The following is a 27,808-nucleotide window of genomic DNA, read 5'->3' as shown; positions in this document are numbered from 1 at the left end:
AAAGAAAGAAAGAAAGAAAGAAAGAAAGAAAGAAAGAAAGAAAGAAAAAACTACTCCTGCCTTTGAATGTAAACAAGTGAGGATGTGATTGATGTGAGGTGCTCTGGCAGCCACTTTGTGACCATGAGGAGAGGAGACTAAGGATTAACCAACATGCACTGTATGCAGAAGGAAGACAGGGTGAGCCTGGGTCCTTGGAGACCAGGGAGAACTGCTGAACCAAACCTGAAACTGCCAGCATTAGGCTTTTGGGTGTTTTAAACCTTTTTCATTTAAAACTTGGTTGAATAATCTGTTATCGTTACAAGGCAGCATCAGAAGATTCACAAAGGAACTGAGCTAAGTGTGAAATTCCAAAATCTTTAATTTATGTGAGGAAGATAGTCAAGGGTTGGATGCAACTTCTCCTGAGACCCTAAAAATGCAAAACGTAGAACACTGTTTGTGTAGGGAAAGCAAGCAACTGGCCCAATGCAACAGTATTGTCCTTCCCAGAGCAATTTCCTAATGCTGTCTCCTTCCTGTGTGAGTCCTTGTGAGTGCTGGCGTGTGTTCTCAAAACACACTCATGAGATGAATGGACACCTTGGATGCTTTTATTCACATTTCAGAACTCTGACCTGTATCTGTAGAGTGGGTCATTTTAGTGAAGAAAGGCTGCCAGATGCAGACAAACCCAGAGGTTTGAGGAACTAGATGGGTGCAGGCACTGACCGACTTCTTTCTGTCCCATCTGGCAGATACTATCTATAGCATCTATACCACCAACTGTTGGAAGTTCAGATAGAAAATGTTCACATGGACACAAATAAATGGGCAAGTATCCCATGGTCATAGATGGAGTCCACAGAAGAGTTCATATTGTTAAAATGCCCACATTATCCAAAACCACCTATTCAATGCAATCCCTGCCATAATTCCGATGACGTTTTTCACAAAAATAGTGAAAACAATCCTGGAGTTTGTGTGGAACCACAAAAGGCCCTGAACGGCCAAAGTACTCTTGAGAAAGAACAAAGCTGGAGTCATCACACTCCCTGACTTCAAACTATATTAGAAAACCGTAGTAATCAAAGCAGTATGCTACTGACATAAAAACAGACATATAGACCAATAGAACAGAACTGAGAGCCCCAGAAAGAAATCCAGGCATATATGGTCAACTAATACTTGACAAGGGAGCCAAGAATACTCAATGGCAAAAAGATAGCCTTCAATAAATGGTGTTGGGAAACCGAACATTCAGATACAAAAGAATGAAATTGGAACCCTTACACACTCACAAAAATTAACTCAAAATAGATTAAAGACTTAAATGTAAGACTTGAAACCATAAAAACCCTAGAACACAGCATAGGGAAAAAAAGCTTCTGGATTTTGGATATGACACAAAAAGCACAAGCAACAGAAGCAAAAATTAACAAGTAGGGCCATATCAAAATAAACATTTCTGCACAGCAGAAGAAACAATTAACAAAATTAAAAGGCAACCTAAGAAATGGGAGAATATATTTGCAAACCATATATTACAGGAGAATATATTGGCAAACCGTGATTATGGGTAAGGGATTAATATCCAACATATATAAGGAACTCCTACAACTCAATAGTAAAGTAACAATAATAATCCAATTTAAAAATGGCCACAGGACCTGAGTAGACGTTTTTCAAAAAAGACATACAAATGGCCAAATACATGAAAAGATGCTCAACATCACTCATCACCGGGGAAATGCAAATCAAAACCCCATGAGATATTACCTCACATCTACTGGAATGACTATTGTCAAAAAGACAAGAGATAACAAATGCTGGTGAGGAAGTGGAGAATGGGGAGCCCCTATACTCTGTTGGTGGGAATATCAACCATTCTTGGCCACTCTGGAAAACAGTACGCTGGTTCCTCAAAAAATTAAAAACAGTACTACCCTATGACCCAGCAATCCTACTTCTGCATATTTATGTAAAGAAAATGAAATCACTATCAAAGAGATAATCTGCTATCTCATGTTCACTGCAGCATTACTCACAATAGTCAAGAATGTGGAAGCGACGTAGACGTCTACCGACCAATGAAAGGATAGAGAAAATATGGCATGTATATACAATGCCATATTATTCATCTGTATAAAGAAAGAAATCTTGTCATTTGCAACAGCATGGATGGAGCTTGATGGCATTATGCTAAGTAAAATAAGACAGAGAAAGATAAATACTGCATGATCTCACTTATATCCAAAATCTTAAAAAAAAACAAAAACACTCATAGGAACAGAGAGTAGACTGGTGGTAGCCAGGGGCTGGGAGAGGTGAGGGGGTGCTGGTCAAAGGGTGCAAACTTCCAGTGAAAGTTCTGGGCATCTCATGTACAGCATGGTGACTATAGTTAACAATTCTGTATTTTATACTTGGAAGGTGCTAAGACAGTAGCTCTTAAATGTTCTTACCATAACAGCAACAATAAAATGATAATTATGGGATGTGAAGGCTGTTAATTAACTTTATTGTGGTAATTATTCCACAATATATACATGTATCAAATAATCCCATTGTACCCCTTAAACTCACACAATGTCATATGTCAATTATCTCTCTCAATAAAGCAGAGGTGAAAAAAGAACACATACATAGGAAACTTCCTTTGGTCAACCTGGTAAATGAACCTGTAAAAAGCTCCAAGCCCCATTAGCCAACTGTGAATACAACTGTGAATACAAATAATTGCTTTCCAGTTCAGAAATAGCCCTCCTTTCTCAGAACCAGGCTGACATCAAGCCCAGTCTCTGAGTTCGAGCCCCTCCCCCAGCCCCCTGCTGCAGCCACGGAGGGCTGATGCCCCCATCAGAATGCCATCTGCCTTGGTCTCACTGCCCGATAAAAGTAGATTTCATTAAACAATCGCTCCAGGGCAGACTGGGAGGATATAATTTAGGGAGCCGAAATGGGCTGGATTTTAGATGCCCATAGTGTTTACAGCAATGACCAGGATCAAAATAGTTGGAAAATGAGGCACGACCGACCCCAGGCCATTTCTCAGCCAAACAGCTGAGCTTCACCCCCACAGCGTTTTAGATGTGTGTGTTTCCTCCAGGAACGGTGAGTTTAAAATAACTCACTTGTTCCTCCCGGTGAGGATCAGCCAGCCGGCCCACCGCCACCAGGCATTCCGCAGGGGGGAGCCTTGTTGCTTATCTCTGGGAAGTGCAACAGTAAAATAAATAGTGTGTGCACATTATGCAAATGAGATGCTAATCAATTCAGGACACGTTCCCAAACTTTCCGAGCCCGAGCCCACTCCCAGGAGCGAACTCTCTGAGCCCTTCTTCCTCCCGCTCCTGATGTCACCCTAACCGCCGCATCCAACGGTGCTGATGGATGAGCGTTTATTGGAGCTGGACTGTGGTTTGACTCTGTGGTTTCAGGACCACATAAAAGACCATCATCCCCCCCCTCCCGATCCCAGTGCGTCTTCCCCTCCTCCTCGCTGGGGTGGAACTGATGGGTTTTGCACAGGCTTTCAGGCAGGGCTGCCCAGGACGAGTCTTAACTCACGGGAGCTTGAGGTTTTCTCTGATTTGCATCCTTGCCAACAGCCCAGCCTTCCTCCAGCCCAAGCATGAAGGGCTCAGGGGGTGGTACTGGGTCATCCACTGCCCTTCGCAGCACAGCTGTGCAGCCTCGCTCTCCATTTGGTGTCATGTTGGGGTCAGGAATGATCAGTAACGACCTGGGAGTCTGAGGACTTGAGTCCTGACCATGGATCTTCCATCAGCTCTCAGAAAGGTTGGGCAAGTTACAGGGGCTTGGTCTCCCCGCTCACAAAGTAAATGCCAACTCCGATCTGAATTTCCCTGAAGGCCCTGGAAAAGTCACATGAAACGACCTTTAAGATGGTAAGTAGCTGTAAGATTTGAGCTGACACCTCCTATGGTCCCGGGGATTCAAGGTCACACAGGGAAAGCAGAGGTCAGTCTCAGCTGTGAGCTCCCCGTGCCGGGGACAGCCTGGGACAGTATGGACCCAAGAAGGAAAGGCAGCTCAAAGGTTTTGACATCGTGATGCTGTTCATAACACATCTCTCTTCACATTTCCTCCCAAATCCATGAGCATCTAACATACTAAACATAAACGCATAGTACGTGGCCAAACACTTTTTCTCCCTGGCTCCTTTGAAATGTGTTAACCGGGGCTACTTTTGCCATGCTCCTGTGTGAAAAGTCCAACAGACATCATGGCCCTTATGTTCACAATTACAGAGGAGACCAAACTTCGGTTAATTTAGGTCCTGACCATTGTTTCTATTCAAAATTAAGACTTCAGGGGAAGAAGGAGTAAGCCCATTGCAGCTTCCTTTCCCAGAGATTACACTACGCACAGGACAGAATACAAAAGCAAAACAAAACGAACAAAAAACCAAACACCAGAGACCTCTGGAGAGGGGTTCCTATGCTACCAGGTCACCTGCCAGGGCCCCACCTGCCCCCAGGTCCGAGCCTTCCCCTGGATGGCATCTCAGAAACACCTGTGGTTGCTGGTGCTTCCAGCTCCCTCCAGCCTTCTCTAGCCTCCTCCAGCCTCCTGGAGCCTCCTCCAGGCTTCTCCAGCTTCCTCCAGCCTCCTCCAGCTTCCTGGAGCCTCCTGCAGCCTCTTCCAGCTTCCTCCAGCCTCCTGGAGCCTCCTCCAGCTTCCTCCAGCCTTCTCCAGCTTCCTCTCACCTCCTCCAGCCTCCTGGAGCCTCCTCCAGCCTCCCCTCCTCCAGCCTCTTCCAGCCTCTTCCAGCCTCCTTCAGCCTCTTCCAGCCTCTTCCAGCCTCCTTCAGCCTCCCGCAGCCTCTTCCAGCTTCCTCCAGTCTCCTGGAGTCTCCTCCAGCTTCCTCCAGCCTTCTCCAGCTTCCTCCAGCCTCCTCCAGCCTCTTCCAGCCTCCTTCAGCCTCCTCCAGCCTCGTCCAGCCTCCTTCAGCCTTGTCCAGCCTCGTCCAGCCTCCTTCAGCCCAGGGCTGGAGTGGGGGTGGGACACCTCCCTATAATGAGCTGGGCTTCGCAGCCCAAGCAGGTGGTGAAACCAGAAGTGCAGGGAGTTCAGTCCAAAGGAAAACGGAGATGGGAAGAACCTGGAGGATAAATCCCCCTCCTGCCTCTCACTCACGGGCCACTGGGAGTCACGGTTTCTCCTGGCAGCCTGTCCAGGAAACCCCGCAAGCCGAGGGAGCCCAGCAGAGCATCCCGCCGTGCCTCTCGCTGCTGGTGGGGCGTTGTGTGGGCATTAGGAAGCAGGACTGGGTGTGTACATAACACAGTACCTGGCACTCAGGCTGGGACCTGGGTGAGGAGCATGACTCAAGCTGCAAAATTTAAGGGGAACCAAAAAAAAAAAAAAAAAAAAACGCAAAACCTTGGTAATCTAGATAAATAATACCTTAAGGCAATATTTGTTTAAATAATCAATATTAGTCCAACTATATCTCTGAGGGACAAAGTATCAAAATGTAAATAAAGGCAGAAAGGAGCCCTGTCCTTACCCCATCCTGCCCCATCCACTTCACCTTCCCCCAGGCCATCTTCCCCGCACATAAGCCCTAATGCATAGTTGGGGCTGAGCTGGAGTCTGAAGGACACACACACACACACACACACACACATGCAGCACACACACTCACATGCGAAACCATCCATGAATCAGCTTCTGCTCGTGAAGAGGAATGTGAATTCCCATTAGAGCAAATAATGGGTTTGCACAATTTATCAGCCTGAATATTATTCTGTTATCCATTCATAATTAGACCTGGCTGTTGATCTAATTATCCAGGTCTGGGGATCTCACACTGAGCTCTGGAAGCCATTCTGCCATCCCCAGCCTGCTGGGAACTCTTCCTGGCAGGAACGAGAAAGCCACTAGAACTAGAAGACCTGATTTGGCCTAAAAGACATGAGCGGGATCTACAGGTAGCAGGGGAATTGTCACTTTCTATCAAACCCAAATAATAGCAGTGTGTCGTCACATGCTGAGCATTAGCCAGACAAAATGAAACAGGGAGTTGATTCCTTGAACAAAGGAAAAGCTTATTTGAGTTGATTCCTTGAACAAAAGAAGAGTTTGTCATTTAAATATAGGGAGTTATTTACAACATGAAATTCATCATCTTTTTGAATCCTGTGGCTATAAACCTGATATATCATTCAAAATACATTTGGATGCAAAATGGGTGCATCGGCATTGTCGCTATATGGATGATATGGCCACCAATTTGTTTTCTGATCGTAAGCATCAAGAGACGCTTTGGCAGGGTGGATGAAGTAAGGTGTTTCTGCTCAGTGCCTGAGCTGTAATAAATAAGGGAATTGAAGGGGAAGCAGAAGAGAGTGGGGATATTTACAGCATCATAGGTGATGCATTTTCTAAATTTACATTCAGTGAAATGTACCCCTTTCAGTGTATAGTTCATGAAGTGTGACAAATGAATACATAGTCTTAGATGACCACTACCCACAATCAGGACTGAAAACATCTTTCCACCTGAGTATTGGTGCACAAATATTAATTTAATATCCCCAAAGTGGAAACAACCCAAACAGGGGAATGGATAAAAATTGTGGTATATTCATGCAATAGGCAACTATATAGTAATTAATAGGAGTGCATTGTTGAAATACACAACGTGTATGAATCTCAGATTCATTATGCTGGATGAGAACATAGGAAATTTTTAAAATATTTTATTCTACCATGCAGAGAGAAAATTCAGTTATCTACAGTGAGAGAAAGCATATCAGTGTTTGCCTGGGGATGGAGTATGAGAAGGATCAGGATGAACGATAAAACTTTTGAGGGTGTTAGGATGGATATGTTAATTTTTGTCCATTGTGCTGAAGGTTTTCGGGTTGCATATACACATCAAAACATCAGATTTTACATTTAAGAACATGCAATTTATTGTGTGGCAATCATACCTCAGTAAATCAGTAAAGTAAGAGAATGAAGGAACCATAACAACAAATAATAGAGAGACACAACCAAAAAACAGTTTTAGAATATTCTACCTAACAACAGCAGAAAATAATTTTATTTTCAAGGGCACATGGGATATTTGTTAATTTATATCATAATCTAGGCCAAATAACAAATGTAGACAAATTATATTTCATTGAAATAATGTAAAGTGTGTTCTCTGACTACAATAGAATTAACTCATATCAATAACAGAGTGATATCTGAATAATCCTCAAATACAGAAATTGAACAACAAATTTCTAATTGGCCAATGGATTAAAGAATTAAGTCACAAAGAAAATTAGAAAGTACTTTTTTTTCTAATATTTTTAGTTGAATCTGCCTTTGTAAGCCAATATGACACTCTCTGGTTTTCATTTGGGGAGCTTAGGCCATCTACATTGAAAGTGATTAATAATAGGGCTAATTGAATCTACTGTCCTACTATTTGATTTCTCTTTGTCCCATCTGTTCCTCCTTTCCCTTCCATTTCTGCTTTTAAAGATTGTGCCATTTTTATGATTCAGTGTAATTTCTTTTTTTGGAGGCTTATTAGCTATCCCTCTGTGTTTTGTTATTTGAGTTTGAGTTTTAGGGTTGAGAGTATGCATGTTTGGCACTCCAGCGACAATATACTCATTCATATCTGATATAAGAATATGTATTAAGGGGCGCCTGGGTGGCTCAGATGGTTGGGCGTCTGCCTTCGGCTCAGGTCATGATCCCAGGGTCCTGGGATCGAGCCCCGCATGGGGCTCCTGGCTCGGCTGGGAGCCTGCCTCTCCCTCTCCCTCTGCCTCTCTCCCTGCTCATGCTCTCTCTCTATCTCTGTGTCTCAAATGAATAAATAAAATCTTAAAAAAAAAAAAAAAAAGAATATGTATTAAAATGGTACGTTTCCTTTCCTTCTCATTCTTGTTTCTGTTGTTGTCACACATTTACTTCTGCATCTGTTATGAACCCCCTGAGGACATACTATTGCTATATTTAGCTTTAAACAGTTGATATTTTTAAGCTATTTAGGTAATAAGACGGATGTCTTTATATTTACTTATGAGAGCATAATTTCCAATGGTCTTAATTCCTTTTGCTAGATCCAGGTTTCCAACTGGTGTCATTGTCATCTACTTGCAAGACTTTAACTTTTTCTTTTTCTATAATTCTGGTGAAGAACATTTTCACCTTCATCCTGAAAGATGTTTTCATTGTGAAGAAATTCTAGGTTGACAGTTACTTTTTTGTTTCCTTTCCCTGCTGTGAAGATGCTGTTCCACCTTCTTTTAGCTTCCATTGTGTCCAGCGAAAAATCTGCTGTCACCCCTATGTCCCTCTGCATGGAAGGCATCTTTTTGGTTTAGGATTTCTCTTTATTGGAGAGCTCATTACTTTAAGCAATTAGATTATGGTGTGTCTAAGTGTGGTTTCTTCAAGTTTCTCTTGCTCAGGTCCATTGGTTCTCTAGGTTATGGGGGTGTTTTGTTCTTTTTCTTTTTTTTTCTTTTCTTTTTTTTTTGCTCTTCTAAAATCAGATTTGGAAAACAACTACTGTCTGTAATTTCTTCAAGCTTTTTAAAAAATTCCATTTTTCTCTTTCCTTTGTTGGAGGGACTCGAATTATATGTCTATTTGGCCACTAGAGAATTTCTCACTGTTAACTAGTGCTCTATATTTTTTTTCAGATTTCTCTACTCCTAGTGCTCCATTTTTGGATAGTTTCTATTGATATATCTTCATTTTATTAATCTTGTATTCTCCCTCAATAGCTACTATTAATCCTGTCTGATGTATTTTTCATCTCAGATACTGCTGTTTTTATCTCTCAAATGTGATCTAAAAAAAGGTAATTTTATTTAATATGTTCAATTTTTCTTAGAGTTTCTCAGTTGTATGTATTAAAGTTATAATAATTGTTTTAATACTCTGTCTACTAATTCTGTCATTTTGAGGCCCTTTTTAAATTATTGATTTTTTTATTTCTTCAATTTTACATCTATTATCCTGTTTCTTGACTAGACATGAAATTCTTATGATTTATTTTTAATCATTGTATTACTCTGTATTACTCTCCCATCTTTTCTGCTAACAACTCAGTCAATTTACCAAGAATCACTTCAGAAGGCAACAGGTCCACTCCAGTCACATCAGAATGCCAGATAGTACATGGTTGGAAATAATAATTATGTCTATCTCAAATGCTTTATTATTCCTACTGGAATAATAATACTGTTTTTTTTTTTAAGATTTTCATTTACTTATTTATTTGACAGAGAGAGAGAGCACAAGGAGGGGGGAGCTGCAGAGGGAGAGGGAGAAACAGTCTCCCCACTGAGCTGAGAGCCTAATGCGGGGTTTGATCCCAGGACCCTGGGATCACAACCCGAGCTGAAGGCAGATGCTTAACCAACTGAGCCACCCAGGCGCCCCAGAATAATAATACTGATAGAGTATCCAAATATTTTTGATTGCCCACTATTTTGGTAAAAAAAAATTTTGTGTTGCATTCCTGATATAGTCATAATAACCGTCCACTCTTTCCTGAGGAGAAACATTGTAAGGTTCTAATTCCAGGCACTCTGTTTTTGTGCAGGAACACGTGAGACGTTCTGCGTGCTGTAAGGCAGCAGGAACACATGGTTGGAAGGTCACACGTATGACTGTCAATGCCAGGTTGCTACCACCATCATCCAACCTCCCACGGGTTGCATCTCCCGCAACCCACCCTTTTGGGATCACATGGATTTCTTGTTCTGTTAATACAGCAGTCATGCTCCCCACTTACGACCTCTGAAACCTTTCTTCCTTCTCTCCAGAGCACTCTTTTCTTCCAGACATCCCATGGCTTATCAATTCACTTCTTCGAGGTCCATCCTCACACGTCAGCTTATCAGTGAGGCTTTCCTGATGTTTCTCCACAGCTAGGCACTTTCCATGTTCTGTCTGCTCTTTGGTTTTCCTCCATACTTAGCCACACCTAACCTTAAACATTTACTTGTTAATTGTTCAAATGGTTTTTCTCCCCCACATATGTGGACACACGTAACTACATAAACTCCCAAGAAAAGGATCTTTATGTAATGGTTTCACAACACGTCCTGATTCCTGGGAAAATGACCATCACATGGTAGGGACTCAATATATGGTTGTTGTAAGAAGGAAGGAGCGACTAAATTAATGAGCATCTAATACAGAAACTCAACTCTCACCCCAGTTACTGAGCTAGCCTCCCTTCCCCTCCCTCTGCTGCCTCCAGAGAAGACATTAATATGGTGTTTTGTTCTTTCCTTTGACTATCAGTTGCGTTTTCAAAGAGCATGTCTCCCCTAAAGGCTGATGATAAATAAGGGGGCTGCAGCCTCCATGAGAAGCTGGATGTGTGGGGGCTGCCCCAAGAATTGATTCCCTACAAGCAATCTCAAAAACAAAGCTTCTATTCTGCCTCCCATCTTCTGTCAGCCTGCCGTGTCTTGACCCATTTTACACATATAAACACTGTCCGTTGATGTCAGGTCAGGGTTCTTGCTCTTGCTCTGATGCTCAAACAGAGCACAACCCAAACAAAGTGTGAGTTGGGCCCATGGCCACCTTTTTGAGAGACACAATAATATTTCCTGGTTGTGCACTTGCCCAATTGTGAATAGACTGGGGTTATGAATAAAACCACCTTGAAATAGACACACACACACACACACACACACACACACACACACATATCAGTAAATAAGTTTTTAGATATAGATATACAGATATAGATATAAATGATATGTATAGAGAGATATATAGATGATTTATAGATATAGATGGCAGACACAGATGTGGATATTTTGGGGTCATTCTTGCAACAGCCTTTGATTTTGTTAGATTAGATAGAGAATAATTTATTAATTAAGAACATTTATTTCTTTATCAAAGGTTGTCATCAGTAACAGAACAACATGGGCAGAAGTCCCCAGATCTAACTATGTGTGCCCTCTCCAGGTCTACCCCTCCTAAAATCAGTCTGGGCTTGGGGTGGCTCCAGGACAACTGTCTCTATCCCAAAACAAGTAGGACCTCCCAGTGGAAAGGAATATGGTGGGCATCGGCTGTGGTCCACTGGCTGCAGTAAAAGGCATCAAGACACAGACCCCCTGTCACTGTCTCCTCTTCAGATTCTGGTCCAGCAGAGCTGAGTGTGAGATGGAAGGACGCTTTGAGCTCTGACTCCCACTCGGTTTCTTGGAAGGAAGTAGGTGTGTGATCAAGGGCCCACCCACGGCTGGAAAAGACAGCGCCTTTTCTTTTATTGTTTTATCACTCACTATGCACTCCTATTCAAGGCAGTTTAGTCTTACCTACTTTTAAAAAATTAGATCTCCTTCAAATCTCTTTTAATCTATAGGATTATCCTCCACCCCTCAAATTTCCTTAAATTTATCTGTTGAAGAATCAGAGCTCCGTGACCTGTGGTATTCCCCAGACCTGCAGTTTGCCTTTTCTCCTTTTTTATAATTCCCTGAAAATTGGCAGTTGGGTAAGACTTGGGTATTTGGAATAATTATAGTTAGCGTTTAGCAATATTCAAGGTGTCGCTTTACTTGCTTATTAATCTTAACAACCAATGGTGCTTAATGGCCACATTTACTCACTCACTGGGAGCTATGGGATGTATATGTAATAGATATGTGTTAATATATAATAATAAACATGGTATAAGAACATATTTAATGTTTGCAAATATAATATAGAGTATATAAGTAGTATATGCTATTTAAGTGTAACTATAATTGATATCTGATCTGTATTATCTTATATAAATATGTTACCTGTTCTATTTTATTTTAAAATTAACAAGATCATCTCAGCAAGTGTCGCATGACGAGAAGAAAATAAAGCCAGATACTAGGATACTGGGGCCAGCGGTAGCTGGTGAGGCCACCTGGGAAGGCCTGAGGACCCCGTGGCCTTTGAGTTAAGAACTAAAGGACCATGTGGAACCAGCTCTGCAAAGATCAGGGAGAAGTCACTCTAGGCAAATAAAAAGATGCTAAGTTTTGGCATGTTCCAAAATAAAGCACCGAAAACAGAAACTAAAGAAGGTCGGTGTAGCTAAAAGAGAGTAAGAGGGGCAGGACTATAAGGTGACATTTTGTCTTGCTGCAGGGTGAGAGTCTTGCAGGTCTCAGCTGCTGTCTCTCAAACTCCGTAAATGCCTCCAGCCACAGAGGCAGCCTGAAGCCTGCCCTATCAGTGCACACTTTGATTTAAAGATGCTCCTATTGCAGCATGCCTTGCAGCGTCCCGGTGTATCGTCTGCACTGCACACGGGACACGCTACAATTCGTATCTTAGCATAACTTCCCACCATCCATTTAAAATACTGCTCTTTTGTCGAAAAGATAATGTGGGCTACATGATCTAGGGCTGATTTTATAGAAGTAGGTCTGCTTAGTTTAAGAATCAGGTATGCTGTGTCTACAGAGAGAATCATGAGTAGAATTATTATTTGAGGGGAGGGGGAAAAAAACTGTCTTGATTAGGAGTCGATTCCAGATGAATTTACCCACATATGTTTGTTGCTCTGCACATAAAATGCAAAGATGCCTTTCACATTTTTGTGGATGGCTAAAGATGCTATTCATTCCTGGAAAAAAAAAAAAAATCTAGTGTTTTTCATTTCTGTCTCTTCTCAAATTTTGTGTAGTGACGAGTTTAAAATCTGGTACTTTGTACGGCTGTGTCTCCTCCATCCGAATATTTTGAATATATTTCCATAGCATCTCTTTCTACAGGATCTGAGCTGGTCCACTCCCACCTTTTGGGTTGCCTGGTCTTCTGGTGGAATCCAGACCTCCCACCTTGTGTCCTCACAAGGTCGCAGGCTTGCTGTCCTCTCAAGCTAGGAAGAGTAGCATCTGCTTCTGCCTTCATCCTAGCCATTCCACCCAGTAGAACAGACAGGGACTGGACCTACACATTTTCCAATCAATAATCTGGCCATGGATTAGTTCCGGGAAAAGGAGCTCTGACCCCCAGAGAGCTGCAGGCAGGGACTATATTATGTTCCTTCTCTCCCCGCTCTGTTTACCGGATACAGCACCTGTTTTTTGTCAATGGACTTGTTGGGGAAGAAGAAGAATAGGATACGGATCCAGCTCTGGTGCCTAATTAAATTACATGGAACAATTAGAGCAGATCAGCATCTAATGGCTTTCCGTTTGACTGATTGTTTTCCACGCTGAAATGGAGACCAGTTCAACGTCACCCTCACCCTCGTTTCCGCTGACTTTTCATTTGCTCTCCAGCCCTGCCGTTCATTTCCTCCCCCAGGGAATGGATGGAGTTCTCGCAGTAAGTGTGGTGGGGGTTCTGGGCTGTGCGGCTCCTGGCAGCTCTGGTCCACAAGGTCCCCTCCAGAAGCTTCCGTGTGGGCAGCAGGGGCAGGCTCTTGGGCACATTGGCACACTGGGTCTCACACCGGGGAGCCCTGGGGGCGCATGTCTGCGCACTGCTGGGATCACACTCGGCACTCACTAGTGCAAGGCATGGGCCACGTGTCCCTCCCCAGCGGTCCCCACTCTTGGGGAGGCTGCCAGGCCCACTTTGACTCAGCCCCTGCTTGGCTGAGGCGGTTTGGTCATGGAAACGGAGTCCAAGGATGTCTTTCCAGGTCCCGATGCCCTGCCTGCAGGGACACTGAAGCCAACTTCTGAAAAGAGCAGGTGACAAAACCCTATTTCAATAAGCACGTATATTGGGGCCCATCCTGGTTGGCTAAGGGCTACCACTCGGTTTTGGGAAAGCACTCAGGTCTCCTGGATTCATTCTTTGCACCAGGGTTTCTCAACCGCACACGATTGATATTTGGGGCCAGAAAACTATATTTTAATGTATTTATTTATTTTTTTTTAATTTTTGTTGGGAGGGGGGCAGGGCACTGAGAGGCTGGCCTGCACGTGGTAGAACGTCTAGCCGTATTCCTGGAATCTAGGTGCCAACAGTCAGCCCCCCTTTGCTCCCATGCCGGTCCTAACCATCTAAGATTTTTCCAGATGTCCCCAAGTGTCCCACAGGGGGACAGACCCTGACTGGGTGATCAGTTCTAATCACTTTGCAAGTGCTTTGGCTTGATCAGTGTCCACTTCCTTGGTGGTTAGAACACTGGCCGAGCCTACTGAATGTGGACGTCCAGGGTTCAGGACCACGTCACCTGTGATTGTACCTGGTTCCAAAACAGATGACGATCCATGAACAAGAGAAAAAAGAGCTCCTTGCCTGTCAGTGTGATAAAACTCAGGCTGGTTTGCAGTGTTCCCACCCGTGAAAATCTATGATAAGTGGGCGATGAGCTCCTCTGAATAACTCAGTCACCAGCCATGTGGGGTCACATCACTGACTCCAATGACATCATCATGCTCTGCCAAATCCTGCTCCTTAGCATCCTTCTGCTCAGAGATGACAAGGACTCCACATAGCCCCCAGTAAGCCATCCCAGGCCAATACTGTTCCAACAGCTAAGCCCATTTTAAGCAATGGACGTTTTGTACCATGCTCCTCCTCTGGAATCCTTATTTTGCTTAGAATTATTTACACTATCCTTTCACAAATAGTTTTATTTAAAAATTTTGCACAGGTCTTCACATTTCTTGTTCTCTGGCACTTTGAGTTTCTGTCCTCTGTCTTCTCCCCGCAGCTGCTCCTTGGCTTTAGAAACAAAGAGTTTTGTCCATTTTGATACCCACCCCCCTGCTTTTATCCCTCCGTGCACACGCTGTGAGATTTTATTTTTTCCAGAGTCACGACTGTGATCGTTTTACAGATGGATTGCCAAATGCAGGGAAATAGAACCATTATTCTTTTTTCCCCCCCCGGTATATTGACAACTTTGATCAGAATTTATTTCCTAGGCAATATCTCTTTCATGCACATCAATGGTAATTTTCAAATTTTGTTTGGATAATAACATCTATTGATTATAAAGTGATTGCATAAATTCAGCCAGTTTAATTGGAATTTTATTCTTCGCCAGTGAGTATGCTTTGCTCTTTCCCCATAATTTTCCAACTGTCAGAGGACAAAAATTAGCCTGCCGGGGGTTCGCATCCTTCTCCCATGCAAAAAAAAAAAAAAAAAGTTGCTAAAAAATGATCCTCATTAACAATCACCAGTTAGATTAATTAGTGGTTTAAAAAGCCCCACTGAGATGTTAGAACCAGAGTCCCTAGAAAGCAATCTTCTGTTTACACATGGGAGTTCAACTGGATGTGATTATCTTGCCATCACTCTACAAGCATCTTGGGACGGCATGAAAATCATACCAGTTAATTATAAATGAGGACACTAGGAACTGACAAGCCAGCAGAATGTTTCTAAGAATCTGTACATGTTTCTGAGTTTTCCTGTTCAGTCTGTTTTGCATTAATTTTAGAATTTCAATAAGAGACATTGAAAATTACATCCCTCTTGAACTTAAAGTTGCATTGATGTGTTTAAAGAACTGTATGTGCTTCTGGGTTTGACACAGGGACAGATTTTAGACAGAATCTGGTTACCCCTTGTGAAATCTGTGTATTTAGCCCCGGGCAACTATGTATTCTTTTCTCAGATCATCGATTCTGGGGGAGACTGGCTGACTCAGTCGGGTGAGCCTGTGACTCTTGATCTCGGGGTCATGAGTTTGAGCCCCACGTTGGGTGTAGAGATTACCTAAAAATAATAAAATCTTTTAAAAAAAAGAACATCGATTCTGTTCTGATATGATGGCCAGTTGTGTTTATAATATAAGGATGAATTTTTCAAAATACCGTCGTCCAATGATAAGAGACTTTAAAGAGGAAAAGAAGGCAAGTCAGATTGAAGATAAGCTTGGTGGATACTTTCTCTAAACACTGGAGCGTAAAAAAATGGAGCAAACGAAATCAAAATGGACACATTTTATGGTAGATTCCACCAAACAAATGATGTATGTAAATCAAACAGAGCTCTACGAAAAGTCTGAACATTTCTACCTTTCTATTTAAAAAAGATCACGAAAGGCCAGGAGCCCCCCATGTGGGCACCTGATAGAACAATGCGTGTGCTGGCTGGAAGCACCTGGCAGAGATGCCTCTCAGTGGAGACAGGCGAGCTTGAAATAGACGGCGGCCCCGGCCTCCTTTTCTAATAATTTGCTTAAGTCTTAAAAATGGTGAGAAATGTTAGCATTGACAATTATTAAAGCAGTCTGGAGCCTATTAGTTACGCTTGTTCAAGGAGGTGAGATTGCATTTCCTAGTATCACAAACACCTGCTTCGACAAAAGTGGGGAAAATCCAATTCTCCGGGCACGGTCTAGCAGCCGTGGGCCTGGCACCCACATGTGGACCTGAGGTAGGCATACAAGAGTGAGAAAGAGAAAGAAGGACCCATGACAGACTGGGTAAGAAGCCCTGTTTCTAGTGCACTTAAATGAAACAGTACCAATCTCTCCCCCCACCAACTGCTGGTTTGGGCTGGATTTCCTTGAGTTGCTGTCAAAGTGTGAACTAGTTCAGATGAGTTTTCCTAAACTGTGTTATGTCGATGAGCAGCAGAACCTCTTGGGAGGCACTGGGCATGCCCCCCAGTTTAATTGTGAGTAAGTCTCAGTGGGGGACCCCGTCTTCTGAGAGGGGCTGCAAGTCCCCTGACTGCTCCCCCTCGAATATGCTGAGTAAGAGTTTGGGGTAAACACCCGTGATACTTTCCATATGTGTTTGGGAACCAAGGCCAGGGGCAAATCTGTGGGCAGAGAAACATCAGAACGAGGAACGGTGAGAGAAATAGAGCCCACATAGAGCCAGGAGCTCAGGAATAAGTACTGATTTCCCTGCAAAGGTCTGTTACCAGGGGACAAAATGGTTTGATGCCAGACTGCCCGACTTCTCATCCCATCTTTACACCTTTCAACTGAGGCTCTTGGGCAGAATATTTCAGCTAACCGCCCCAGACCCCCATCTGTAAAACGGGGCTAATACAACCCTTATCGCCTGAGATTATTGGGGTGATTAAGTTTACACAGCACATACAGAAAGGGGCACTGGTTCGGGGGGATCCCCAGCCTTTATCACAGCTGTTCTCACCTCCTACCTTCTCACTTCACACACCACCCCCAAAAGGCAGCGGGGCCCCCTGTATGGAGGCAGGCAGCCCATCGCTAGGGCCTCAGCAGCCAGACTCCTCGCTCCCTCCTTTCATACTCCGAGCAGCCACCACGCTGAGGGATGAGCAGCCCGCCCGCCTTCTCAGCCAGCGCCATCCAAATAAGGAGTCAGAAGACGTTCTTCAACATAGAGCCTTGCCCGTTTAATTCACGCTGTAGCTGCGCCACGGGAGACCCTGTTCTGCCCTTCATCCCGGTTTTTCCCCCCGCCTTGAAAATCCGATATGCCCCCCCACCCCACCCCCGTGCTGGGGAATTCACTGCTTCAAGACACTTGATTTCCTGAGCAGGTGGTGATTTCCAAAACTAAGGAAAAGAAAACACTTACTTGTGACGGTGTTTGGGGAGGGCTTTTTTCTCTTCCTCCTAAGGTGTTTACAATGCTCCTCCCTTTTATAGGTTCTCTGATGCGCTGGTTGTAGAACCGCTGTTACAGACGTGAATTGTGGTTGCTGTAAATTGCTTTACGGCAACGGCAGAACCCACAGACTTAGAAACGCAGTGTCCGACCCGAGCAACCCTCCCGGCGTGGGGCACCAGTCCTCCCTGAGTTGATGTCCCGCAGTGAAATTTAGGTTATAGCAAAGGGTGCCAGTCTGCCCGAGGAGGTATCTGGGCAAAGGGAATGCATGAGTACAGGCTCTGAATGGGACAGCCTGGGACACTGAATCCCGCGTCCCACCAACACCTTGTTCCTCCTTCGCCTGACGCTGCGGCTCTGTGAGGCCGGAGCTCCCAGCTGGTGGAATCCCCTCATCGTTACATAGGGGTATATATGCATATCGGGATCTGTGCCCTGCCCTCCACGAACAACGCCCCTGGCTCTGCCCCGATCCCTTCCCTGCTCTGCCCAGCGCCTTCACCTTCTGCAGGGTGGGACTGTACTTCTAGATCCGTCTGCTGTTTTCTCGAGATGTGCAGCATCGTTCGCCGGTGACAGAGGAGAGGCAGGAGGAAGGGCACACCCCCTGGGTTTATTCCAAGCCCATCCCCCGCCTCTCTGTCCAGCTCACTCTTTCTTCCCAGACAGAACCGTCTTTTACTGGTGCAACACTTCCACTGACAGAGAACATACCGGCTACTGAGTGCCCGCGCGGCCTCGGTGTCCCCTCTGCCACGTGCCCACGTCCCTCTGGCTCCACACCCTCTCCTCGCTCGCACTCCCCAGCCTGCTGACCTCCGCGCCTGTGGACAAACTCTCCAGAGTCTGCCTCAGATGCAAGGATGGGCAGGGCCTTCCGCAAGCTCACCTCCAGGGTTAAGAGTGTATTGGAATATAAATCAGTATTTTCTACACTGCTGAGGCTATTATCAACCATCGGTTTCTCTTCTAGAAGAAACAGATACGATGCACGTATCCTTTGAGTAAAGGAAGCATAACTTATTCATTGGTTTATCCCTACTGGGGCAGGCCACAGTGGTTTGCTCTGAGCTGCAGATAAAATATTTATTGCTGAATGAAGGAAGAGATGGATGTCATGAAACAGAAAGGAAAGATAGAGACTCTGTGACTCAGAGCCCAAGCCGGACAATCACGGGAGAAGCAACACAGAGATAAATCACAAAAATGCGACCCCTTTCTTTTCTAAGTGCTGTCAGGGACACCATCATTCTGGGGGTGCATAGGGAAACTTCTCTATATGAAACTTAGCTACATGACAAATTGAAGACAATCCAGTGATTTCCTAATCTTATCATTACCAGGGGAATTCTCTAAAACTCCATCATTTCCAGGACCCCACCTCATACCAAATGTTTGTTAAATTAGACTCTTTAAGGGATGAGGCCATGGAGGTTCCATTAAAAATTTTAAGTCTTTTCAGGGGGAGGCAATGCAGACAGAAACCTTGGTCTCGTTGGTGGGACGAAAGATTGGAAGACTGAAGACCCGTTTGGATGCGTGTTTCCATCATCGACTTGCTCTGAGCCCTGAGCAAGACAGCTCCCCCTCTGAAACAATCCCTTTTCTGTACCTTATAAAAGGTAATGATGTCTGTCCCTAGCATCTCTCACATGCATGACGTCAGGATCCAGTAAGTGAGTGGGCGAAGTCTTCCTTACAAAGTGCGGAGAAGTACAGAAGAAGGCCGCTGTTGTAATTATGACCGACAAACTAGCCCTTCCGCACAAAGAGTGAGCCCTATCCCCCTTCATCCCAGGTCAGGGCCCCATCTCTGCGTTCCAAGAGGGTGAGGAAGTGGAGGGAGAAAACCAAAGAAGAAAGGGCGGCCCCACCTGGGGATGCGCTGGTTTAATTCCAGGTGGCCCCTGTAAGTCATTTCCCCTGCATCCAGGCACCTGCATCCAGTGGGCACTCTGCATCTGCTTGGGACCCCCTCTGGGTTTATTCTTTCCAACTCCATCACTTTCAACCATCTCTTTGACTTCTGGCTGGAGAGTATGGAGTGGCCACAGGCCTCCCTCTGGAAAGCGTCCCATATGGCATCGCACACCTGGACATCAGGCATCGGGGCATCATGGGAGGGGTCTCTCTACCCTCCTCAACCCCCAACCCACAGTGCCAGGTCCCAGGGCGCGTGTCTCATGGGCTCAGGGACTCTATGACCTCCCATCCCCTGCATGAAACACCTGCCACACAGTTTCCTTCCTCTGTGCTCACACGGGCTTTGGTGGCGACCCCTCCATTCCCACCGGGGTGCGCCCAAGCCTGGACCTTGTTCTTCTAGTTGTTCATACTGTTTCTTAATTAAAAAAAAAAAAAAAGTCAGTTGACTTCTCTTTCCTGTTCTTGAAGAATACTTGAATGTCAAGGGGTGGGGAGCAGCTCATAGATTAGGGGGCTTCACATCCACCTCTCTGTTACAATGGGCATCTTGGACTCCACACCAAAATGCAGTTCAGGAGGGTTGGAGATCTCAAGGCAAGTGACAAGTCAAGTTCAAGGGCGTGGGGCGGCAGGTAGATGTCCAAGGGAGCGCCAGGTGCAGGAAGCCCTCCCGTGGTGCACCTGAGACCCCAGGTCATGGGAATGACTGTGGGGGACACGGAGGCTGTGTTGGTGTTACGGGCCGTGTAACCTCCCTCACGGCTGTGCAGGTGGGCATCAGTGCTCACCTTTCCAGCTGTTGGAAGCGTCGAGTTAGGAGGGCTTGTAAATGGTGAGCTCTTGGATGGGTAGCAGGCCACATCCTGCTTGGAGCCTCGAATGCAGCCAGCGGGCTTGATGGACATACGGTATTAAAAACCCGAGAGCCATGTCTGGGACAGATGTCCCCCCACCGGGACACAAGGAGCTGTGACAGAGAACGAGGCCACTCTCTATACAGACATGGAAAAGGCCCCAGGATACATTATTAAGTGAAATAAGCAAACTGCAGGAAAGTGTGAGGCATGCTACATTTTGCATAAGAACCAGGGGTTGGGGATATAAGAATAAGTATTTTCCTTTATTTGCACAATCAAACAAGAGGACTACATATAAATTAATAGAAACGGTTTCCTTTCAGGTGCGAGGGCATGGGATGGGGATAAATGGGGTAAAAATGAGATTTTGCCTTGTATTTTTTAAATTTTATTTTGAGCCAAAACTTTTAAATTAGGTCCTAAAGAAACTCATGTTTTTAATCATCCCTCCTTCAGACCACCGATCACATCCTTAAGCATTGCAGGGTCGGGGCGCAAAATACATACTTTCCTAAACTCCTTAGGATCAGACCAAATGAAGAGGGTTCTCTTCTTACTGCAGGTGGAGAGTATTAATCTAATACCATCTCGAAAGATTTCTCTTCAAGGAAAAAATGTCGCCTCAATTCAAGTAATAAAAATATTTTCTGGGGCGCCTGGGTGGCTCAGTCATTAAGCGTCTGCCTTCGGCTCAGGTCACGGTCCCGGGGTCCTGGGATCCAGCCCCGCATCGGGCTCCTTCTCTGCAGGAAGCCTGCTTCTCCCTCTCCCACTCCCCCTGCTTGTGCTCCCTCTCTCGCTGTGTGTCTCTCTGTCAAATAAATAAATAAAAAACCTTTAAAAAAAAAAAATATTTTCTGAGGTGTGTTATTAATGTACTTCTCCTAAGGCAAAGTTGCTGAAGAATTCCAAGGGCTGTGAATGTCTAGCAGCCTGTAATCTGTGTTTTATCGTATCTTTTCCCCCAGACCAGCTGACACACCTCACCCCAAGGAAAACAGCTGCACCCTGGCTGGACAAGGTTGCTTTGGGCTTCCTGTCTCTGTGGGGGGAGAATGTGGCCTCAGGACACCCAATGGTCTGAGCAGAAAGTGAAGGGCAGTGTGACCCAAGTGCCTGAGGTCGTTCATGACAATTTAATGTATCCTAACCAGTCGTTAGAGAGTTGGGTCGCTGTGTACTTCTCACAGCCCACAGAACCTCCAGAGACCCCGGAGAGGTGGTCAGCTCCTGGGGACCCAACACAAGGGGGAACATTTTTTTTTTCCAAACAAAGACCACGTCTTGGAATTGCAGATGCTCATAAAGGGGATCAGGAGGGAGACAGCCAGCCCTCCACCAGAATCCCTCCTCTCTTGCAGTGTCCAGCAGCCAATGGGAAGCACACACCGGCCTTGGTTTCAGCCCCTCCCCCCCCACATGGGCATGGACGTGTGAGAGAACATGTTTTGGGCCATTTGAAAAGTGCTTTGTCTCCTTCTGGGGCACCTAGGTGGCTCAGTCGGTTGAGCATCCGACTCTTGATTTCGGCTCAGGTCACGATCTCGGGGTCATGGGATCAAGCCCCACGTCAGGCTCAGTGCGGAGTCTGCTTGAGATTCTCTCTCTTCCTCTCCCTCTGTCCCTCCCCCTGCTCGTGCACTCTCTCTCACCCTTTCTCTCTCTAAAATAAATAAATTAATTAAACCTTAGAGAAAAAAGGAAAGGGTGCTTTGCCTCCTTCATGTTCTCCCCTTTCTGCCAGCAGGCCATGCTGAGATTCTCCAGAAATGGCCCAGCCCGGGCTTGGGTCCCTACATGCGGGAGAATTGGCCACAGTCCAGAGCTACTGTGCGGGAAGAGTCACTGCTTCTGTGTCTGAACCATGGTGCCCCCTGGGTTCTATTTCCTACAGCATGATTTTAACCAATACAGTAAAATACACTGTCTTAACTGATGCAGTAAAAATGGGCAACATTTATCACGTGCCTCCCATCTGCCAGGCATTGCTCTAAGTATGTTATTCACATTATCACATTAACATTTCAGAACAACTCCTAGTGGAGTTACCCTCCCCAATTTTGTAGATGGGGGAAGCTGAGCAACAGGGAGGTTATGTAACTTGTCCCAGGTCACAGGGCTCTAGGCGACCAGTATGACTCAATAGCCCACACTCTAAATCCTAACACTGTAATAAATATTGGTTCATATTTACAGGTTGGGTATCTAAGAAAGAATAATAGTGGGGCACCTCGGTGGCTCAGTCGGTTAAACGTCCAACTCTTAATTTCGGCTCAGGTCATGATCTTGGGGTCGTGAGATTGAGCCCCTGTGTCGGGCTCTGTGCTGGGTGGGGAGTCTGCTTGGGATTCCCTCTGTCCCTCTACCCCACCTCCCTCCCTCTCTCAAAAAAAAAAAAAAAAAATAGGAAAGAGCAGAAGGAATGATAACCTTTTAAGCCCCTGGTTACTTTTTGGGCATTATTTCACTTAGCCTTTCAGCCCTCCTATGGGGCGGGCACTGTTATTATTCACATGTTAGACGAGATCATCAAGGCTCGGGGAAATCAAGTCACTTCCTCCCATGAAACTTGCAGGCATCGGCCGCGTCTGCCTCTGAGGCCATGATCTTCATGCCCTCTGAGACTTCCCTCTCTGTGCACGCGACGGAGTCAGACCTGTCGGAACCCCAAGCACAGACCACTGGTACCCTCTGTGGATGCTGCTTCCCTGGGGCCTGGGCTCTCGAGGGCCGCCTGCCTCCCACAGCGGTCTGGGCCCCGGGGCCTCAGATCCCCAGTCTTCTCTCTGACAGGCCCCCCTCCTTGGGTCCCCAGTTTCTGTTGGGGCCACAGAGAAGAGGTCTGCTCTGGACTGAACCGCCCCCCCAAAGTTCCTATGTTGGAGCCACCACGCTCAAGGTGACTGCCCTGGAAGGAACGAATTGAGGTTAAATGAGGTCATGAGGGTGGAACGTTGGTCCAACGGGATCAGCATCCTTGTAGGAAGAGACACAAGAGCACTCTCTCTCTCTCTCTCCTTCTCTCCCCCCACCATGTGAAGACACGGAGAGCAGGCAGCTGTCTGCAAGCCAAGAAGAGAGCTCTAGCTTGAAACGGAATTGGCTGAATCTCCATCTTGGACTTGCAGCCTCCAGACTGAGGAATAAACGTCTGTGGTGTAAGCAGGCAGGTCTGTGGTGTTTTGTTGTAGCAGCTGGAGCGGCCTGAGACAGTGGAGTACAAGGGTGGAGGGAGCAGAGCGCCTTTCAAAGCCTTGGCCGGGGAGTGGCGCAGACCATGTCCTCTCCGGTGTCCCTGGCAGGGTTACTCTGGTGTCCGCGCCTAGATGCAGGGGCCCCCCAGGAAAGGCAAGCCGGGAAAGGCGCTTGGGGACCACAGACCCCCTGCCCCACGTCTGCCAAGCGCCCCGGGGCAGGCACCTGCAGAAACGCACAGAAAGGGGTCCTTGCTGCTGCGAACAGACCCCAGGAACCAAACAGACCAAGGTGATGTGCGGTCAAATACAAGAGAGTGCTGATGATCCTTCCCTGACTCTCCAGCCAACCTTCTCCAAAAATGCAGCTCCCCTTTTCCCTCGGTGACTCGGCAATGTTTCAGTGAGCTGTTCTATTGTGACAGATTCTATGCAGAACCATAGAGAGAAACCCTCCTGCCCTCCTGGGGCTTGAGTTCTGGTGGAGGAGATGGACAACAACCGGGGCAAACACGGGAGGCAGGGGTGAGTCAGGCACGGAGGGAAAAGGTCGGCAAAGGGTCCGGAATCGCCTTTGACTGCTAGTCGGTCATACCCTTTTCATTTGAGATTCTCAGTGGACCTCACAACACTGCTCAATCAGCATGTATTCTTGAAAACCAGGCCTGACCCAAATTCCATGTTAAAACAACATACGGTCAAGTGTATTACACATACAAATGTGCGTATATATGCCTTAAACATGGACGTGAATATATATTGTCTATCATATATGTCTTCTCCAAGTCAGATGAATACACTAACTATATACTTAATGCATTATCCCTGATACCCTGTAAACGTTAAGAAGTTACTGGAAATCTGTTCAAAATGAAATGCTCTGCATCCACATGCTTCCCTAAGAGCAAATACATAGATACTGAGTGCTTTTAGCTCCGGTCATGTGTGTGCACCAGAAGTGGCCAATGCGTGGGTTCACGGATTTATTTTGCCTGATATTTTGATTTGTGTATGCTGGGCAGTTCAAAAGCATTTGAGCCAATATTTTTCAATGGGCAGCTTTCACTCAAAAATTCAAAATGCTAGCCGTCTCTTGAGAAAGACAGAATAAAGGGAAACGAAATCAACAGCTCTGCATGGCGCCCAGCTGGCTGGAACTGAGCGAGTGTCTCTGTTTCGACACTCAGGCCCCTGGGCCCTAACAGAGCTTCACCCCTGAGCGGACTGTCAGCTCTTTATCGTCCTGCTTGCTCTGTGTTCATGCCCCCTCACAGGTAGGGAAATGGCAGGTAGCCTGCAGGGATGGGATTTAGAAGGAGAAAAGCAGGGCCAACACCGTGCTCTAGAAAGTCAGTAATACGTCTAAGGGTTTAACATGCAAACAAAATAACACAAAACGATCCGTTCACCTACTTGTGCCGCGTGCCTATCTCTTGTTGGCCTCAGGTTTTGTGACCTCTGCTCAATACTCGTCCACCCGGACCTGGGACAGCGGACGAGGCACCAGAGAAGGTTAATGTCCGGCCCTCCTCCTTCAGGCGTTAGTGATAAAGAGGTGTGGAAGAACTGGAGAATAAGATCAGACAGTAAATTACTATAATTGCAGGAGTAGTTCAAGTACTACAATCTAGGCTAGCTGGTACTAAAATTTCCCGAAATTGTCTGAAGCTTCTTGAGATTTCAAAGTGATCCAATTTCTATTAGAGATAAACAATGAGGGGCGCCTGGGTGGCTCAGTTGGTTAAGCGACTGCCTTCGGCTCAGGTCATGATCCTGGAGTCCCGGGATCCAGTCCTGCATCGGGCTCCCTGCTCCACGGGGAGCCTGCTTCTCCTTCCAACCCTCCCCGCTCTCATGTGCTCTCTCTCTCTCATTCTCTCTCTCTCAAATAAATAAATAAAATCTTTTAAAAATAAATAAAAAATAAATAAAAATTTAAAAACCCAATGACTTGGACATTCAGCAGTTCCTAAGTATATTTATCGTCAAAGGCTGTCGGAGGGAGAATGCCATTCCTCCCTAGAGAAAGGGGGTATCCGGTGACAACCGCCAAGGTCACTGGTAGGTGGTAGGTGACAGCGCGAGAGGTGATGTCCTCCTAGATTTGTAGCTACACAGGTTTCCAGGGAACAACCTACAGCCCAATAAAACCTCACTGGGCCTTGGAAATGCCGAAGGTTGTCGGGTACCGTGGAAGAGCATTTGTAAACCTTCCGCGTCCCCACCAAAACACCCTCTTGACTCTCCCATCCCTTCCTTTGATTGCTGTTATTTAAAAAGGAGGAAGACAAATGACCAACCACGTAAATCATGGGGCACTGAAAAGGTCACAATAACAGAGCTGGTAACTGACTTTTAGAGCACGTTTGAAGGATTTAAAACCTCATTACTGTGTCCGGGATTGTAAAGAGCAAATGATAACAGGACTTGCGAGAAGCACAGAAAGCAGAGGAGCTGACCGTGTTCCCGGTATCTGAAAAGCATTTGATGCTAATAGCGGGGAGCCCAAATGCTGTAGCTTCGGGCGGGGGACTATGGACACCCCCGGGGAGGAGCCCCTTGCCCCCCACCCAGAGCGCGGCTCCGGGAGTAGCCAGTGGTCACGGGAACCCGCCTCGTCTCGCAGCAGCCTGCGTGCCCACCTACGAGCGAGAAGGGTTTTGTGTTGAAGAAAACACCGAAGCGCATCGTATCCCAGGTTTTCATGAGCTATTTCTAGAACTTTCTTCTTCCTGCCACAGACAGGAATAAATTCAAACTACTTCATTTGAAGAGATTTCCGACCCTTGTTCACCCCCACCTGTTCCATGTCTGCTCGCTTCCCACCCCCCCCTCCAAATTCCTCATTCAAACATTTCTTCCGGCTTTACTGAGGTAGAATTGACAAGTAAAAGTGTGAATGTTTAAGGTACGTGGCATGATGATTTGACACACACACACATATATATATACACATTGTGAAATGATTACCACAATCAAGTGAGTAACACACCCAAGACCTCATGCAGTTAGTGTGTGTGTGTGTGTGTGTGTGTGTGTGTGTGTAGTCTCCTGGCCAAACACAAACACACAATGCAGTATCGTTAAGTGTAGGCATCATGCTGTCCATCCAGTTCCTAGAACTTACTCATCTCGTAACTGAAAAGTCGTACCTTTACCAACATTTTAAGGCATTTTCACTACATCTTACTCTTTTTCTTTTTTTTTTTTTTTAAGTAATCTCTACCCACAATGTGGGACGAGTCCGAGGTCGAGAGGTGCACGTCTGTACCGACTGAGCCAGTCATGGAATCCCAAACACAACCCATTTTAGTCACAGGATCAGAACTAGCTTTGGAAATCTTTTTTTTTCTTTTATAAGATTTTATTTATTTATTTGAGAGAGAGAGAGAGAGCATGCGAGCACGCACAAGAGAGAGCACAAGCAGGGGGAGAGGCAGAAGGAGAGGGAGAAGCTGACTCCCCGCTGAGCAGGGAGCCCCATGTGGGGCTCGATCCCAAGACCCCGAGATCATGACCTGAGCCGAAGGCAGACGCTTAACCGACTGAGCCACCCAGGCACCCTAGCTCTGAAAATCTTAAGGCTCTTTTTATGCAAAAGAAATGAAAGCCTTATTCTAAGATGCTGTGTTTGATTGCGTTTACTATTAAAAAGGCTGGTAGAATCCACGGCTGTCTTGTTGTACACAGCCTGAGAAATTATCCTCTCAGAACAAAATTTAAGAATCCCTTCATTTGAAAAGCTATGATATGGCAAAACCTGAATTTGCATGAGCAAAAAACCAAACCAAAAACAAAAAAAAACCAAAAACTTCAAATTAATCTATCTGTAACAGAATTCAGAATTCAATTTACAAAATGTCATTTATCCATAATTTTTCCAGGGTCACTATCTAGGACTATTTCATGAGATACTGTTGAACACATAAGCAGGAGCTAAAATTAAAAAAAAAAAAAAATTCCCTGTAGGGTCCAGGCAGGTAACGGGAATCCGTGAAGTAGGTCTGGGATCAGTATTAGAGAACACCATCCACTGTGGCCAGTGGGAGTGAACCCCACCAGATCATTGATCAGATGGACCCAATTGTTGCCAGACAGGAACGAGGACACAGTGCGTGTGAATTTTCAGATTTTTCAAGAAAAACAAGAAATTGAGAATCTCCTAATTTCTCATTATCAGTAAAAAAAAAAAAATCAAAAAAAATTTTAAAGCAAACAATGCAGATCTTGAGCTATATTTGCCTCAAGAATCATCATTTTGTAACCCCTGATTGGGCCTTTCTGATTCCACCAGAAAGGCTCTGATGTGAGTATGTTTCATTTTTTT

The 27,808-nt window shown here is 45.5% G+C and overlaps 1 long non-coding RNA gene across 2 annotated transcripts in view; it reads right to left on the bottom strand.

Moving 5' to 3' along the window:
* The window catches only part of LOC116649092, a 134,896-nt gene that overhangs the window by 38,149 nt on the left and 68,939 nt on the right, over window positions 1-27,808 (bottom strand). For both annotated transcript variants that reach the window (XR_004302617.1, XR_004302616.1), the window contains exon 4: window positions 24,895-25,047. This is a non-coding gene — a long non-coding RNA (uncharacterized LOC116649092). The remainder of the gene's footprint in view (window positions 1-24,894; window positions 25,048-27,808) is intronic.

This window comes from Phoca vitulina, unplaced genomic scaffold, assembly GCF_004348235.1.
Source record: "Phoca vitulina isolate PV1807 unplaced genomic scaffold, GSC_HSeal_1.0 scaffold46, whole genome shotgun sequence".
NCBI classification, from domain to species: Eukaryota; Metazoa; Chordata; class Mammalia; order Carnivora; family Phocidae; genus Phoca; species Phoca vitulina.
The sequence above is the reverse complement of the archived record's forward strand: the minus strand, read 5'-3'. Positions and strand labels throughout refer to the sequence as shown.